The sequence below is a fragment of the Pan paniscus genome, chromosome 11, assembly GCF_029289425.2.
Source record: "Pan paniscus chromosome 11, NHGRI_mPanPan1-v2.0_pri, whole genome shotgun sequence".
NCBI classification, from domain to species: domain Eukaryota; kingdom Metazoa; phylum Chordata; class Mammalia; order Primates; family Hominidae; genus Pan; species Pan paniscus.
The window spans coordinates 57,423,209-57,438,878 of NC_073260.2; the positions used below are offsets into that span (position 1 = coordinate 57,423,209).

General features: G+C 42.1%; 1 pseudogene; it reads left to right on the forward strand.

Annotated features, from left to right (window-relative positions):
* Positions 1–3,747: 3,747 nt before the first annotated feature.
* LOC100984574 (meprin A subunit alpha-like) lies at positions 3,748–11,043 on the forward strand (annotated as a pseudogene).
* Positions 11,044–15,670: the final 4,627 nt, after the last annotated feature.

A 15,670-nucleotide genomic window follows, 5' to 3' on the forward strand; every position in this document is an offset into this window, starting at 1 on the left:
CGTTTTCTCCCCACCATCATTTCGTTTTCTCCCCGCCCCCCCCCCCGCGTCATTTCGCAAAGCCTTCTCTATTCTCCCGCTCACCACGCTTTTCCCCAACCATCTACCCAAACACTTTCTCCCGTTTTTTCCCACCGTATTTTCCCCCTTCTCCCTGGCCACCCTCTTTTTTCCCCCTCCTGCTGTCATCATGCCCTTTTCCTCCTTCATCTAAGCAAAAACATTTTCCCCCCGTCTTTTCCCAAAGCCTTTTCCCCACTCCTGCTGCTCACCACCCTCTTTTCCCCCTTTATCTACCCAAAAACTGCTTTCCTCATTGTCTTTCCTCCTGCTCCTCCTTGCCACTCTTTCCCTTCTCCATCTACCCAAAAGCATTTCCCCACCATCTTTTCTCAAAGCCTTCTCCCCACTCCTGCTCACCCCCCAAAATTTCCCCATCTTTTCACAAAGTCTGCCCCCTCTTCCCACTCGTCCTCTTCTCTCCCCTATCCTGCTTGCCACCCTTTTTTTTTTGCCCTGCATCTATCCCAAACTATTTTCCCGTCTTTTTCCCAACCTTCTTTCCCTGCTCCCTTCTCGCCACCCTCTTTTCTCCTCCTTGTCACCCTCTTTCCCTCCTCCATCTACCCAAACACTTTTTACCTACCATCTTTTCTCCACCATCTTTCTTTTCTGCCACTGTTTTTTCGCAAAACCTTGTCTTCCTCCCGCTAGTTACCCTCTTTTTCCTTCTCCCACTTGCTATCTTCTTCTGCTCCTCTATCTACCCAAAAACTTCTCTCCCCACTGTCTTTTCACAAAACCCTCTCTCCCTACTGCGCGCCCATTTCCCCCACCTCACCACTCTCTCCTCTCCCCAATTGCCACCATCTTTTCCCCCTTCATCCACCCATAAACTTTCTATCCACCGTCTTTCTGCAAAACCTTCCCTCACTCCCGCTCCACAACCTGTCTTTCCACCTCCATCTACCCAAAACCTTTTTTCCCCACCATCTTTTCCCCATCGTCTTTTTGCAATGCCTTCTCCTCCTCGCTATCCTTTTTTCCCTTTGGCAATCACCAAACTCTTTACCCACCTCTCTATCTATCCCAAAACTATTTTCCTCTTCCTACCCCTCCAGCAATCGCAATCTCCACTGCCACCACCAACCATAGCGAGGCGAGCTGCGCCGCTGTGCCGTGTCTCAAGCCTCCAGCATACGGCCAGTGACTCCTTTTCCTGGTCCTCTAAGCTGGGCACTGAGCAGCTCAACAGTAAAACACCGAACCCTAAAAAAAAAAAAACCGTAACGGGTCTTCAGCATCATTTATATACGGAGGTTATGCGCATGCCGGTTCCTAGACTTCATGTTCTGATTGCATGAGAGCAAGTCTTAAGATAACCAATCACAGCATGAAAATAAAGTCCAATCAGAGTAGGCCTAGAGGTTTTTCTCTCATCCAATCAGAACATGTAGTCCAGGATCTGTAACTTCAGTATATAAAGCATGCTGAGGAAGTGGTGCGTCATTTTTGGGTCTTCTGTGTCGGTGTCCCGAGCTGCTAGGTACCTGGGTTAGAGAACTAGAAGAGTCCATTAGTTTTCACCGGCTGGAGCCTGGAGCCTGGAGCCTGGGGCGCTGCCTCCCTGTTGGTGGTGTTGGTGACGGAGCGGTAGGAGGGAGGCTAGCAGCGGGAGCTTCTCCTGCCGGGCTGGAAGACGAGGAGAAGGAAGAGACACCGCTGCATGCTGGAGGCTGGAGCCAGAGCCTGCGCCTCTGTGGCTTACCTCGCTGCAGCTGGTGGTGACATCAGAGACCACAGCTCGGCTACAGTGGTAGCAATGTGGTTGCAGTGAGCCAAGATTGCATCACTGCTCTGCAGCCTGGCGACAGAGCAAGACACCATCTTAAAAAAAAAAAAAATTGACCACAGTGTTTTGCATCTGTTTCAGAAAAACAAATGATACCATTATTTAATATGCTGCAGTAACTAGAAGCCTACTTATAAAGTTGGTGGCAAATAAGTCATTGGTATATGTTAACTTCCTATAATCACTTACATGTTCCTAAGAGTCACTTTGTGTATTTATATAAGAAGGTCAGCATGTAAATGAGTATAGATAGAGAAACTTTTTGTTGAAAAGTAAGAAAGCTTGTCTCCCTTTTCCTAGTTATGAAGGAACCACCACCACAACAAAATAAAGCATATACTCTGTTTATAACCCTGAATCATGATTTATGGCCAGATTATCCTAGCATCCAACTGCCTACCTTGGCATTTATCAGTTGAAATGAGTCCAGAGAAAGGAATTATTTTTTATATATCTGCTGCTCTTGAAGGAGAAACCTTCTTTAGAGGTCACTTGTAAGAACAGGTTCCCAAATCGCCTATATCCAAGGCACTCTGGGCTGCCTGGGAACTCTACAAATCACAGTTTTGAGGGTTTCACTTTTCTGGTTGAAATTTATCATAGTTTATATGATGAAAGGATGACAGGTAGATACTCTTTGAGAGTTGAGGATGTGTTATGTTACCAAGGATTGTAAATATTTAATGAGAAAATGAGTTAGAGTTCCAATAATATTGATGGGACCTATTATCACTCACTTTCATCTAAAGCTCAGTGTTACTTCAAAGCATAAAATCAAGCAAACATCCCATGATTAATTTAGTTTCTTACACTGCTGTGCTTTGTGTTTCATTGAATTCAGAGTATGCTTGTGTACGGTCCCTGGGAACACTATGAAAGGATTTTTAAAGTAGTCTGTTCTGATACTGGTTTGTCAATGAAACTTTTCAAAAAGGTTAGTTGAATATCACTTAGTGTTCTTTATGTGACCCTCTTGGGTCTCCTTCCCAGTGCCAAATTCCCCCATCTCAACCTCATTCGGACATCCTATATTAAGAAAAAACAAAGCAGGTACTCATCAGCAGGAACGGAATCCTATTCTCTTGACAGAATTCCCGTGATCTATAACCTGCTGGATAAATAGTTCAAATGCTGTATCTCTGTTCCTATTCCTAGATTTTCTGGCACCTATTATCCTTCATGTCCATGTGTCTTCCAGTAGGTTGCAGTGCTCTCCCCAGGAGATGGCAGCTACCTAGATTTGTATGTTACAGAGGTGGTCGTGTGCCTTCTCTACCTCTCTCCTATGTTCCCATGTAACCTAACCACACAGGCCATAATCAGCTCCACCCTAGGAAACATAACATTGGTACACCTGTCCCTTGAAGTTGTCCTTAGAGAGAATGGTCTGAAAACAAAGGGAGATTAAAGGTCTTTTCTGTTTCAGGGAAAGTATAGTTCTGTCAGTAGATTTCTGGTTAAAAGACACAGAAGAAGGAAAAAAGACACTCATCTGTAGGAACTCAGTTTAGCCAACGTGACTTCCACTTGGAAGCATTTTTCCTCTCCTCTTCAAGCCCAACTCTAGGGAATGTCCTGTGCAAAAATATCAGTGTAGGTGCATCTCTTTGCGGAACTGAGTTGCTCTGCTTTCAGTTTCCTCTCTCCAGTGCCCCCAAGCTCCTGCCTGGCTTCTTCTGTTCAACCCAGGATCCCATGCTCTAGAACAGCCTTCTCACCATCTTTCCTCAGCTCTTACTTCAAAAGTCCCACTTCTAGTTCATGCTCAGAGAAAAAGCAAGTAGACCTAATCTTTATTAGAATGTGAATTTCTAGACAATAGCACTCTCTTTGGCTTACTTCACTGCCCTACATGCTGAACTTTCAGATAATATAAGGAAGAGAAAAAAGTCTAGATGTTGGAGAGGGAGTCGGTTTCAGGTAGGGAAGATCCAGTCAGTCCTACAGGTTATTATCTGCTCTTCAGCATTCCTTATACCTCTCTGGCAACAAGTGACAGGTCGGACCATATGGAGTTATTATTTTTTGACTTTTGGCTTACAAAATGGCTATTTTATACGATTCAGCCTAATGGGCTTTCATTGCTAACATTAGGGGTTACAGTTGAACCAGCCAACTCAGGAGGAAATTCAGAACCTGGATTCTTATAGTGATAGTGGAAAACAAATTCATGGTTAAGATTTGAATGTGAATTTTAAAATAAATCATAGTATTTTTAAAAACCATTTTTCCTTATTAAATATGTAACTTTGGAAAAGTTACTTAACCAGTTCATAATAGTACCTATTTTATAGGGCTGCTGTGGGGATTTAATGAGATCATTTATGGAAAGCACATGGCACTGTGCCACACTCATAATAAGTACTCATTAAGTGTTGGCCACAATTCTCACCAGCCTTGTTCTCTGTCCTCAGGAGATGATGACCATAATTGGAAAATTGCCCATGTGGTACTCAAAGAGGAACAGGAATTTCGCTAACTTTTCCAGGGCACAAAAGGCGACCCTCAGAACTCAACTGGGGGAATTTACCTGGATGACATCACTCTGACAGAAACCCCCTGCCCCACAGGGGTCTGGACAGTCCAGAATTTCTCCCAGGTCCTTGAGAACACCAGCGAAGGGGACAAGCTTCAGAGCCCTCGATTCTACAATTCAGAGGGATGCGGTTTTGGGTTAACTTTATACCCCCATGGCAGAGAAAGCTCTGGCTATTTGAGACTTGTTTTTCACGTGTGCAGTGGGGAGAATGATGCTATCCTGGAGTGGCCGGTAGAAAACAGACAGGTGATAATTACCATCTTCGACCAGGAGCCTGATGTCAGGAACAGGATGTCCTCAAGTTTGGTGTTCACTACCTCCAAGTTGCACATATCTCCAGGTGGGTGGTGTCGGCATAAATAAGAACTGCCCCTCGAACCAGAGAGGCCCACAGATGTGATTCTGTGGTGCAAGAAAGAGTAACGTTCTCCTCACATTGTCCGCCTGGGAATACCGATAACATAGGCGTGTTGGAGTTTCAAGTTAAGATTTTCAGTGCCATCACATCCTCCTTCCCTTTCCTAAATTCACTCATCAAACATCTGTTGAGGGCTTACCATGTGCCAAACTCTGTGCTAGGTACTTACAATACAAGTGAATCAGGTGATCCCTGCCTCATTGAGCTCATTGTGATTGAGGAAACAGATACTGCTAATCATTTATCAAATACTCGGAACTTGCTAGGCTCTGTGCAGAGCTAATGTACTTACTCCTAAAATAGCACTCAATATCACTATGTTCATGAAATAAACTTACATCAGTAAAGAAATGGGAAAACTATTTTTTTTTTTTGAGATGGAGTCTCGCTCTGTCACCCAGGCTGGAATGTAATGGCGCAATCTTGGCTCACTGCAACCTCCACCTCCCAGGTTCAAGCAATTCTCCTATTTCAGACTCCCGAGTAGAGACGGGGTTTCACCCTGTTGCCCAGGCTGGTCTTGAACTCCTGAGCTCAGGCAATCAACTTGCCTCAGCCTTCCAAAGTGCTAGGATTACAGACATGAGCCACCACACCTGGCACTATTTTTTTTTTTCAAAAGAGAAGACCTAAGCCTCAGAAGAAAGAAGCCATAGCTGTCCCTCTCTTTTCATTAAAAAAGTCACGCAGTAGCAGACAACTGATCACTCAGAGCTGTGATTCTCTGCCTCTCCCATCTTTCAATTCTGAATTGCAATTCTCCTGGAAAGAGTAAATAGCTTAATTTTTTTCCAACACTTTTTTTATTTTTATTTTTATTTTTATTTTTTTATTTTTTTCTGATTCACAAAGCCCTGTATCCTCATAAAAGACAAACTGGAAAGTGAAGTCTAAAGAAGTAATGTGATTTTATGTTACCTACAATTTTGCAGCGACAAATGACACTGTCATCTGGGACAGGCCGTCCAGGGTGGGAACCTATCATGCTGACTGTAATTGTTTTAGAACCATTGACTTTGGCTGGAGTGGTTTCATCTCCCACCAAATGCTGAAAAGGAGGAGTTTCCTGAAAAATGATGACCTCATCATGTTTGTGGACTTTGAAGGTACTTTTCTTGGTCTTCCTGAGTAAATAATCCTATGCTCTTGGCACTCTACTGATTTTATCCTGATTTTAAAGCACACATGGAGGGTGGGGATGAGGTTAAAAAAAAATGTGTTGTAGGAGAACCACATTTTCTTCAATTGGTCAAGGACTCACATCTTTATTTTAACTGTCCCTGAAAGAAACTGAAATTTTAGTGTCATCTTTTAGAAAATTTTATCAGAGGTAACAGTTCACTGATTTCAATTTAGTTTCCATCAGTCTATCCATGCTAACTTTATGCTTCATTTTGCAAATTCAATAAATAAAAATGTGACTGGATTACTTTAAAATAAAACTAGCTAGTACCGTGGGAATCAGCTGGATTCAAAGCCACTTTTCCATGTCACTGGGGGTGACATATCACTAGAGATAGAAGCAGGCTGGGGAACTTTCACCAGAAGTGGGAGTTCACTGTAGTCAGTTACTAATCCTGGATCTTCCTCGTGACCCTCTATTTCCTGAAGATATCACCCACCTCAGCCAGACTGAAGTTCCCACTAAAGGCAAAAGACTGAGCCCCCAAGGCCTCATTCTCCAAGGCCAGGAGCAGCAGGTCTCCAAAGAAGGTTCAGGAAAGGCCATGTTAGAGGAAGCCGTACCTGTCAGCCTCAGCCAGGGGCAGCCCAGCTGACAGAAGCCGTCAGTGAAGAACACAGGCCCCCTGGAGGACCATAACTGGCCACAGTACTTCAGAGACCCATGTGACCCAAACCCTTGCCAAAATGATGGCATCTGTGTGAACCTGAAGTGGGTGGCGAGGTGCAGGTAGGCTCTATGGCTGGGGAGACAGGCAGGCCAGCAGACCTGGGCCGTGTGCATGCTTATGCCTGGTAAAGGCTGCTGTTTGCAGAGTAGGGCGAAGACTACCTCAGATGGTCAACTGGATGCGGTTTTCCTTGACTCTACAAAGGTGTGCCCTGGATTCATGGGCTTACGCTGCCAGGACAGAGGCGTCCCAGGTCTCCTTGTCTCTTACTTTCACCCCTTTTCCTCCTCTGGGGTATTGTCAACAGCATGTTGGATGTTGTTGGAATTTCTAACTCTAACAACATCCAAGATGGCTTCTAGCCTAGGGACTTTCTACTCCATGACAGTGGGTCTCAAGACCAAGCTTAAATCTTTGCTGACTACACAGATGTTATTATTAGCTCCTAATGATTATTAGTTATACAGTCTGTCATTTACACTGCACTATTATTAAAGTTATGTTTTCAATAATAGTAGTAAGAATACCTGATATTTCTGACCCCTTGTTATGCATCATGTGGTCTCCTGAGCATCTTACACGCATGATCTAAATTCATTCTCACTGCCACCTGTGACATAAGGGCTCTCCTTATCCCCATTTGGTGTATCAAGAAGTTGAGGCTTAGAAAGGTTAAGTAATTTATCTAAAATGTACCCAGATGGAAAATGCTGAAGCTAGGACTTGCATCTGGGTCTGTCTGGCAGCACAGTTTGCTATATTTAATGTTTAAATATTAAAAAGCAGTACAGCTTGCTATATTGAAATTTAAATATTTAAAAAGAACTTTAATAGTTCTTTTTATAATGTTTGCTTGCATAAAACCCTAAAAACTGTTTCACAAAAGGAGGTATGTGATGACAGAAGCAACAGTTCCATTTGAACAGTAGCAGATGTAGGAGCTATTCTGCCTACCTCAAAAATTTACATTTCTTCTGAGTTCTTTTTAGTCTCCTTTTTTTTTCTTTTTGTAGCTTTTGCTTTGAAATAATTTTAGACTTACAGATACCTTGCGAAAATACTACAGAGGCTTTCTCTATACCATTCACCCTGCTTTCCGTAATGTTGGCATATTACACAAACCGTAGTACAATTAGCATAGCCAAGAAATGAACATTGGTAGAATGCTAGTAAATAAATTACAGGCCTTATTCGGCTCTTCCCAGTTTTCCCACTAATGTTCTTTTTCTATTTCAGAATCCAATTCCGGATCTCACGTTACATTTAGTTTTTATGTCTCCTGTCTCCTAATCCCCTCCAATCTGGGACAATTCCTCAGTTCTTTCTTGTCTTTCATTACCTTGACACTTTTGAAGATTACTGGTTAGGGATTTTTTTTGGTTCATCTTGTTCTCTCATAATTAAATTGAAGTTTCACATTTGTGGCAAGATTAGTAAATATGTGCTGTGCCTTCTTGTTGCATCATGTGAGCAGGTACATGATGCTGATACATGTCATTACTGGTGATGTCAACCTTCATCATCTGGCCAACAGCATGTCCACCAGGCCTCTCCACTGAAGAGTTACCATTTCTCCCTCTGTAATTGATACATATCTTGGGAGAGATAGTTCAAGACCATTGAGACATCCTGCTTTTCCTCAAATCCTCACATGCTAATTTCAGCATCTATTGATACAACCTGCTGCAATACTCACCACTGGGATCTTCTAATGTTGATTTCCTATGTCCTTCACATTCATTAATTATAATTCTTCTGTAAAGAAGAATGGCCCCTTCACCCCGTTAATTTGTTTATGCGATTGTTTATGTATATCACAAAGGAATCATAAACATTTATTTTATTCAGTGGGCTCTGTTGCAATGATTTCATAATTTATTTTGTTGCTTCTAGTGTCCCAGCTTTGGCCTTTGGGAGCTCTTCCAGGTTGGCTCCTGTGATCTTTCAACATCAGATTTTATGAACACAATGTTACTTTCTGGCACCATAGCATGCTCTAGGCTCATCTTTTATATTTCCTGCCCCACCCATAGAATCAATCACTCTTCCAAGAAGCCCTCTGGCTCCTTTTACTGGGGAAGGCCCATCTGTTTCTGGGCTCCAAAGCCATGGGTCTTCATATCTTTGCCTGACAGGTCCTTAGATGCCAGATTCCATTGTGTGCCCCCAACACGCTTCATCCTTCCCAGGCTAAGGGAGGCCAGGGTTGCCACTTGTATGTCAGCCTCTACTCAGCCAAACTATTCCTCTCCTAGAAACCTGCAGCTGAGAGTTGGCAGAATAAGTTTTTCTAAGATAACAGTAGGGGATATTACGAAGTTGTGTTTGGAGGGGACTGGGTCAGAAAAAAAATGAAATAAACTTGCTATTACTCACTGATTTCTAAGAAGTCAATTCTCAGGATAGAGATGAGGACTTGGAAGGTAAAATCATTCAGGATTAGTAAAAGAAAATGCTGACTTCTTCTTTTTCTTTTTTTTTTTTTTGAGACACAGTTTTGCTCTTGTCACCCAGGCTGGAGTGCAATGGCACAATTTCAGCTCACTGCAACTTCGACCTCCTGGGTTCAAGCAATTCTCCTGCCTCAGCCTCCCGAGTAGCTGGGATTACAGGTGCCCACCACCATGTCTGGCTATTTTTGTTGTTGTTGTTGTTATTTTTAATAGAGATGAGACCATGTTGGCCAGGCTGGTTTCGCCATTTTGGCCAGGCTGGTCTCAAACTCCTGACCTCAGGTGATCCACCTGGCCTCCCAATGTGCTGGGATTACAGGCGTGTGCCACCATGCCCAGCCAGAAAATGCTGACTTCTGATTGTTTCACTCTGCCTTGTAGAATTCTGCTGAGTAGACCTTCTAGTGGGAATGTTTGAAACAAAGGCTGGAATTTTTACAAAGGTATGGATGAGACACTACAAGTTATATGCCTTGGTTATGAGATTAATTCGTCTTTATACCAGATAACATTAAGAAACAAAACTAAGGGCTGGCCATTATGTGCTTACTCTGTGTCAAATACCTTGATAGGTACAATGTCCTCATTATCTCAGGTGAACTTCAGGGCAACCTTGTGAGATAGTGACAGTACACACTAACCTTACAGTAACATTTTATTTCATATTATTTAGACGTTTTCAAGCTACCACTGATGCTCTAAGTCAGACTGTATCTGGGGAATTTCCTTTGTAGCTTGTATTCTTAGCCAGTGTCAGGCAATGTATTCCTTTAAGTGTCTCAGACCGTCCTCCTGAATCCTAGGTGGCTGAGAAGCCTGGATCTGGAGGCATACCTCTTGGGATTAGATTTCAAGTGTGAAATGCTTACTAACAATGGGACCTTGAGCAAATTATTTAACCTTCCTGTAAGATGAAGATGATGAGAATGGCCAAGTAATAGCCTCCACCTCAAAAGTTGTTGCAGGATTAAATTAGTTGGTCCGTATACAGCACTTGAAATGGGACCAGGCACCACGTGGACCCGCTCTGTGAGCGTTTGCCATTTTTATTGCTGTGGAGATGAGTGTTGCTAGGAGGCACCTGAGGCCTGGGAGTTCCCACACTCTCTTCATGTCCTTTTCCCTCAGGTGCATCTCTGGACATGCTTTCTTCTAAATGGGAGCGCTGTCAGGCCATGCAGGTGCATGGCAGCGTCCTGGGCATGGTGATCAGAGGCACGGCTGGTGTGATCTTCTTGACCTTCTCCATCATCGCCATCCTTTCCCAAAGGCCAAGGAAGTGACCTGCCTGTTGGCATTGGCCAGACCACAGCAGCACCTCCTCCATGCAGGCCTTACCTTCCAATGGTCAGTGCAGTTTGGGGCAGCTTTTTAATCAGCCTTGCTTTGGATAGGACCTCCAAGGTCTAAGGCCTCCAGCCCCATGTGTGACCCTTGTCATCTTTCTGCCCCACATAATTCTGTTACTCTGCTATGTGCTCCTAATGTATCTAGTGTGTCCTGTGACAACATTCATCATACTTCATTATAAACCACTTGTTTGATTGACTGTCTTTCCTATAGACTGTAAGCCCCATGAGGGCAGGCACATGTTGTTATTGACCATGCTGGCCACATGCCTAGATGCATGGCTGGCACATTGTGGGCACTCAACAATGGTTGAATAAATAAAACAATAAATGAATGAATAAGATATACAAACTCTCATTTATATTGCAGATCAAATATATATGATGAAATTCTTATGTTGAATATGTTAGAATCAAATACTCATTTTTCATTAGACACAGTAGTGTCATTACTCTTTTAAGATCTTGTTAAAGATTTCAAATAAAGGTACTTCTAGGCAGCCCGGCTTCACAGCATTTGCTTTCCTCTGAGATTCTAAGAGAAGCCCTTTAATAAGTTTAATAAATATTGAGTTAGCACCTTCTTTGTATCTGGTATTGTATGTACGTGTGGGTGTGCATGTGTGTGTTGAAGGTTGGGGGTGTTCAAAAGCTCTTTCCCAGATCTTTTAAGTTTAACAGTATATTTTATAGCTATTTATGTACAACATTATCATATTAACAAACAGAAGGTATCAGAGAACTTTAAAGAAGTATTTTCAGATATGCCTTCTTTCCATAGTTCCTAAGGAGATAAAAATCTAGCTGGGGCAAGGAAGTTCCAAGATAGATCAAGTGAAAAAAAAAAAAAAAAAAGCTAAAGTTTCTATACCCAATCAGCAATGAGTCAGCTCAGGAAATTTAATAAACAAAAATATTTTAGGGATTCTGAGTGGTCCTTTAAGTTATAAGGTTTCCTAAGTAGAGACTTTATGACAATTTTGTAGAGTTAAAATGCACTGGAAACAAAATGAGAGATTAACAAGAGTTTCTTTAATGCAAAGGTATGAGAACAATTTGTAGCAAGTGAAAACAGCACCCCTGAGGGCAATACCTCTCAAACTTGAGGTGCATCTGTATCCCAGGGAGGACTGATTAAAACAGATTACAGGGCCCCACACTTTACAAACCTCCACTTTCAGTAGAGCCTCCAGGTCCCTCCCAAGAGCTTCCGTAAGTCACCACAACCCAAGAGGACCAGGGAGATTCCCTCATGCAGATGTTCCCAGACCATGCATGTGATGGCATGTGGAGGGCTTCCCACCTTGACATCTTCCTGTCCTCTGTAGAAACTGGGTCAGTAGATCTAGGGTGAGATCTAAGAATGTGCATTCTTAAATGTGCCAGGATCTAACAAGGTATAAGAATGTGCCAGAATCTAATAAGTTCTCAGGCCATGCTGCTACTGCTACTGACTCCCCCACAACCCCCACCTCACAGACACCTTGAGAACCACTGCTCTAGTGGATAGAAAACAAGTCTGGAAGCCAAGCATCCTGGCTGCAGGCTTGGATTGCCCATCCAGCTGGCTGGGTAATTTTAGTAAGAAATCATTTAAGCTCTTGATCTTAGTTGACGAACTTGTCAAATGGAAATAATAGCTGACTATCTCCTTCCACATGACTTTACTACTTACAGAGTAGCAGAGAAATACAATGGGATAATGAATATGAACCTATCTTAGAGTTTAATATGTATGAAAATATTACTATTCAATGTTCAGACTAGATAGGAAGCTATCCTGTCACCAGCCCAGTTGTATTATCTCCAAAGTCCAGATTGGAAATGGATTCCAGCTTTGTTTCTCGCTGTGCTTCCCAGTCCTGCAAACTCTCCGCTAACCTCATAGCTAGGCCTAAAGAAAGCTATGCCCTTAACACTCTGCTGAGTATCTGACCTCAGAAGTGAACTCTAGGCTTTGTTGCTGCTGCTGCTGTTATTGTCCTTTGGTTTTATTAAAAGGAACATGCTGTGGTCTGTCTCACATGGAAAGGCCCCTAGCCCAAACCAATGACAACATTTCTTAAATACATGAGTTTCTCTCTGGAAGAAGCAGAAGCTCAAATTTCAAAGATAACCTAGTATTTTCATCTAGTACTGCAAATTAAAACTGCTAGGTCAAAATAATGATAAGGAGGTACCAGAATGAGGGTAAAGCATTTTAATATTTATTTCTCTCTAGATTCTCAACCAGTACCATGCCTACTATCTATCTTTATCACTTTTGGTGATTAATGGTCACCTCAGTTGATTAATGATCTGGCTCACCATAAATCTGACATGGTATTCAGTTTTTCTTTGAGCCCAAACCCTCAATCATTCCAGGAGGACTAGCAGATACTTTATTCTTTTGAGGTGTTGGGATGGTGATGGCAAAGTGGGCATGTAGGATGGGGAGTGGGTAGAAATTAAGCATTTCATAATCTCTAGGCAGTATGGAATTTGGGATTTAGATGAGCAACATGAAAAATGTGGGAAATCCTCCCTGAATCTGAGTGTCTGACTTCTTTAATCTTACATAGTGGTAATAAGTCATAGTGGCTTGAAATTTTGAAAATGTCTCATGCTTCCCACACCATATCCTTGATACATCCCCATCTGTATCCTTTCCTTCTGTGAACTGAGCTGAGCCAATCTGGCCATTCACAAATGTCAGGTTCTTTCAGTAATATCTGGAGCCTCTGATAATTAGAAGTGGATGGGAGCTCTAACCCACTCTCTGATTATGTTAAAATGAATCAAGATTTGAACTAAATTCTGCTACACATTCATATTTGTTAACCATTGTTGTGAGAAGTCAGGGACTCCGAACGGAGGGACCAGCTGGAGCTGCGGCAGAAGAACATCAATTGTGAAGATTTCATGGCCATGTATCAGTTCCCAAAATTACTACTTTTATAATTTCTTACGCCTGTCTTTACTGCAGTCTCTGAACATAAATTGTGAAGATTTCATGGACATTTATCACTTCCCTAATAATAGTCTTATAATTTCTTATGTCTGTCTTTACTCTCTTAATCCCATTATCTTCATAAGCTGAGAATGTATGTCACCTCAGGACCACTATTGTACAAATAGATTGTAAAACATGTGTGTTTGAACAATGTGAAATCAGTGCACCTTGAAAAAGAACAGAATAACAGCGATTTTCAGGGAACAAGGGAAGATAACCATAAGGTCTGACTGCCTGCAGGGTCAGGCAGAATAGAACTGTATTTTTCTTCTTGCAGAGAGCGTATAAACAGATGTGCAAGTAGGAGAGATATTGCTGAATTCTTTTCCCAGCAAGGAATACCTTGGGGAAGGAATGCATTCCTGGGGGGAGGTCTATAAATGGCCGCTCTGGAAGTGTCTGTCTTATGTGGTTGAGATGAGGACTGAAATATTCCCTGGTCTCCTGCAGTACCCTCAGGCTTACTAGGATTGGGAAATTCCAGCCTGGTAAATTTTGGTCAGACTGGTTCTCTGCTCTCGAACCCTGTTTTCTGTTAAGATGTTTATTAAGACAATATGTGCACAGTGGGACATAGACCCTCATCAGTAATTCTAATTTTGCCTTTGCCTTGTGATCTTTATTGCCCTTTGAAGCATGTGATCTTTGTGACCTTCTCCTTGTTCGTACACCCCCTCCGCTTTTAAAATCCTAATAAAAACTTGCTGGTTTTGTGGCTCAGGGGACATAACGGACCTACCAATATGTGATGTTACCCCCAGAGGCCCAGCTGTAAAATTTCTCCTTTGTGCTCTTTCTCTTTATTTCTCAGACCAGCCAACACTTAGGGAAAATAGAAAGAACTTGCATTGAAATATTGGAGTCTGGTTCCCCCGATAAACCAACAAACCCACAAATAGCCATCCAACCTGTCTTGTATGTGTAGGGAAGTCTCTGCTCTGTCCTTTTAAGTGCTCCACCACCAAGCCTCTTGGATTAAAGGTTCATTCTACACACATGCAGTCAAATAATCTGAAGGCCAGGATCAGTCAACTCTCTACCCTAGGGTTTCTGAACCTCAGCCCAGGTGATATTTTGAGCTGGATATTCTTTTCTGTGAGGGCTGTTCTCTGCATTGTGATATGTTTAGTGGCATCCCTGGCCTCTACTTACTTTATGCTCATAGCACACTTCCCCAGTAGTGACAACCCCAAATCTCTAAGACATTGACAAATGTCCCCTGAGGGGCAAAATCATTACTGATTGGGAATCACTGCTCTAGGTGGATGAGCCAATGAAAACTTGTATTAAGTGAGTGAAAACTAGGACCAAATAGAGTTCTAGTCTAAGGTTCTACCCCAAAAGTTAGTTCACTGGGCCTGCCAAAGTATTGTACCTATAGCTATCTTGACAATTGTATTTAACCAATGCAAAAATTATTTTAAGCATCCTTTATACTAATAACAAACCCTCTGGTATAGCTTGCTATAGAAATATTTAAAGTTTTGCAACAGATATTTCTCCAGTAGAGACTTTTGATTAGGATCTTTCAAATACTAACTAACTGCTATTGGAGTGTGTATTCCTTTTCAGAATACTTTGCATACTATTTAACCTCCCCCAGGGTGTGGATTATAGTCCCCCTGCAGGCTGTATACAGTGTAATACCTATATGGAGGCATTTACAAGCAAATTACAGATGATCTCACACCTTCCCTTCTTGAGCTCCTCCTTTCTCATGAATTATATCATCTGTTTTATGGCTTGATGAAATTTTTAGAGATTCTGAAGTCCACCTCTTGTATTTGGGTAAACTGAGGCAATTCTGGAGAGGCTAAGTGCCTTAGGCAGGTCACAGAACCACTTAATAGCAGAATCTATTATTCTTGTTTGACTACAGAAAACCTTAATAAGATTAGAGGTTTGGAAGGTGCTATAAAATATAGGCAAATCTATATTGAACACTATGTAAAGGTCTTTTTTACTTGGTTTCCCTTATTAGGGATATCAGGTTTATGGATGATTTGTCACCTACTCAAATTTCTATATGTTTATAAATATGGCTAAAACATCTTTCTTATGCCAATTTTAATATAAATATGTTTTTCAAAAGTCTCTAAGCAAAGAAAAGTTTGAAAAGATTTATAGTTATCCTGTAGCTGTGAGTGTCATTTAGCAGACTCTTGAAAACCCTAATGAATGGGGGATGGGAGATAATGGAGTCAGGTGCCAGTG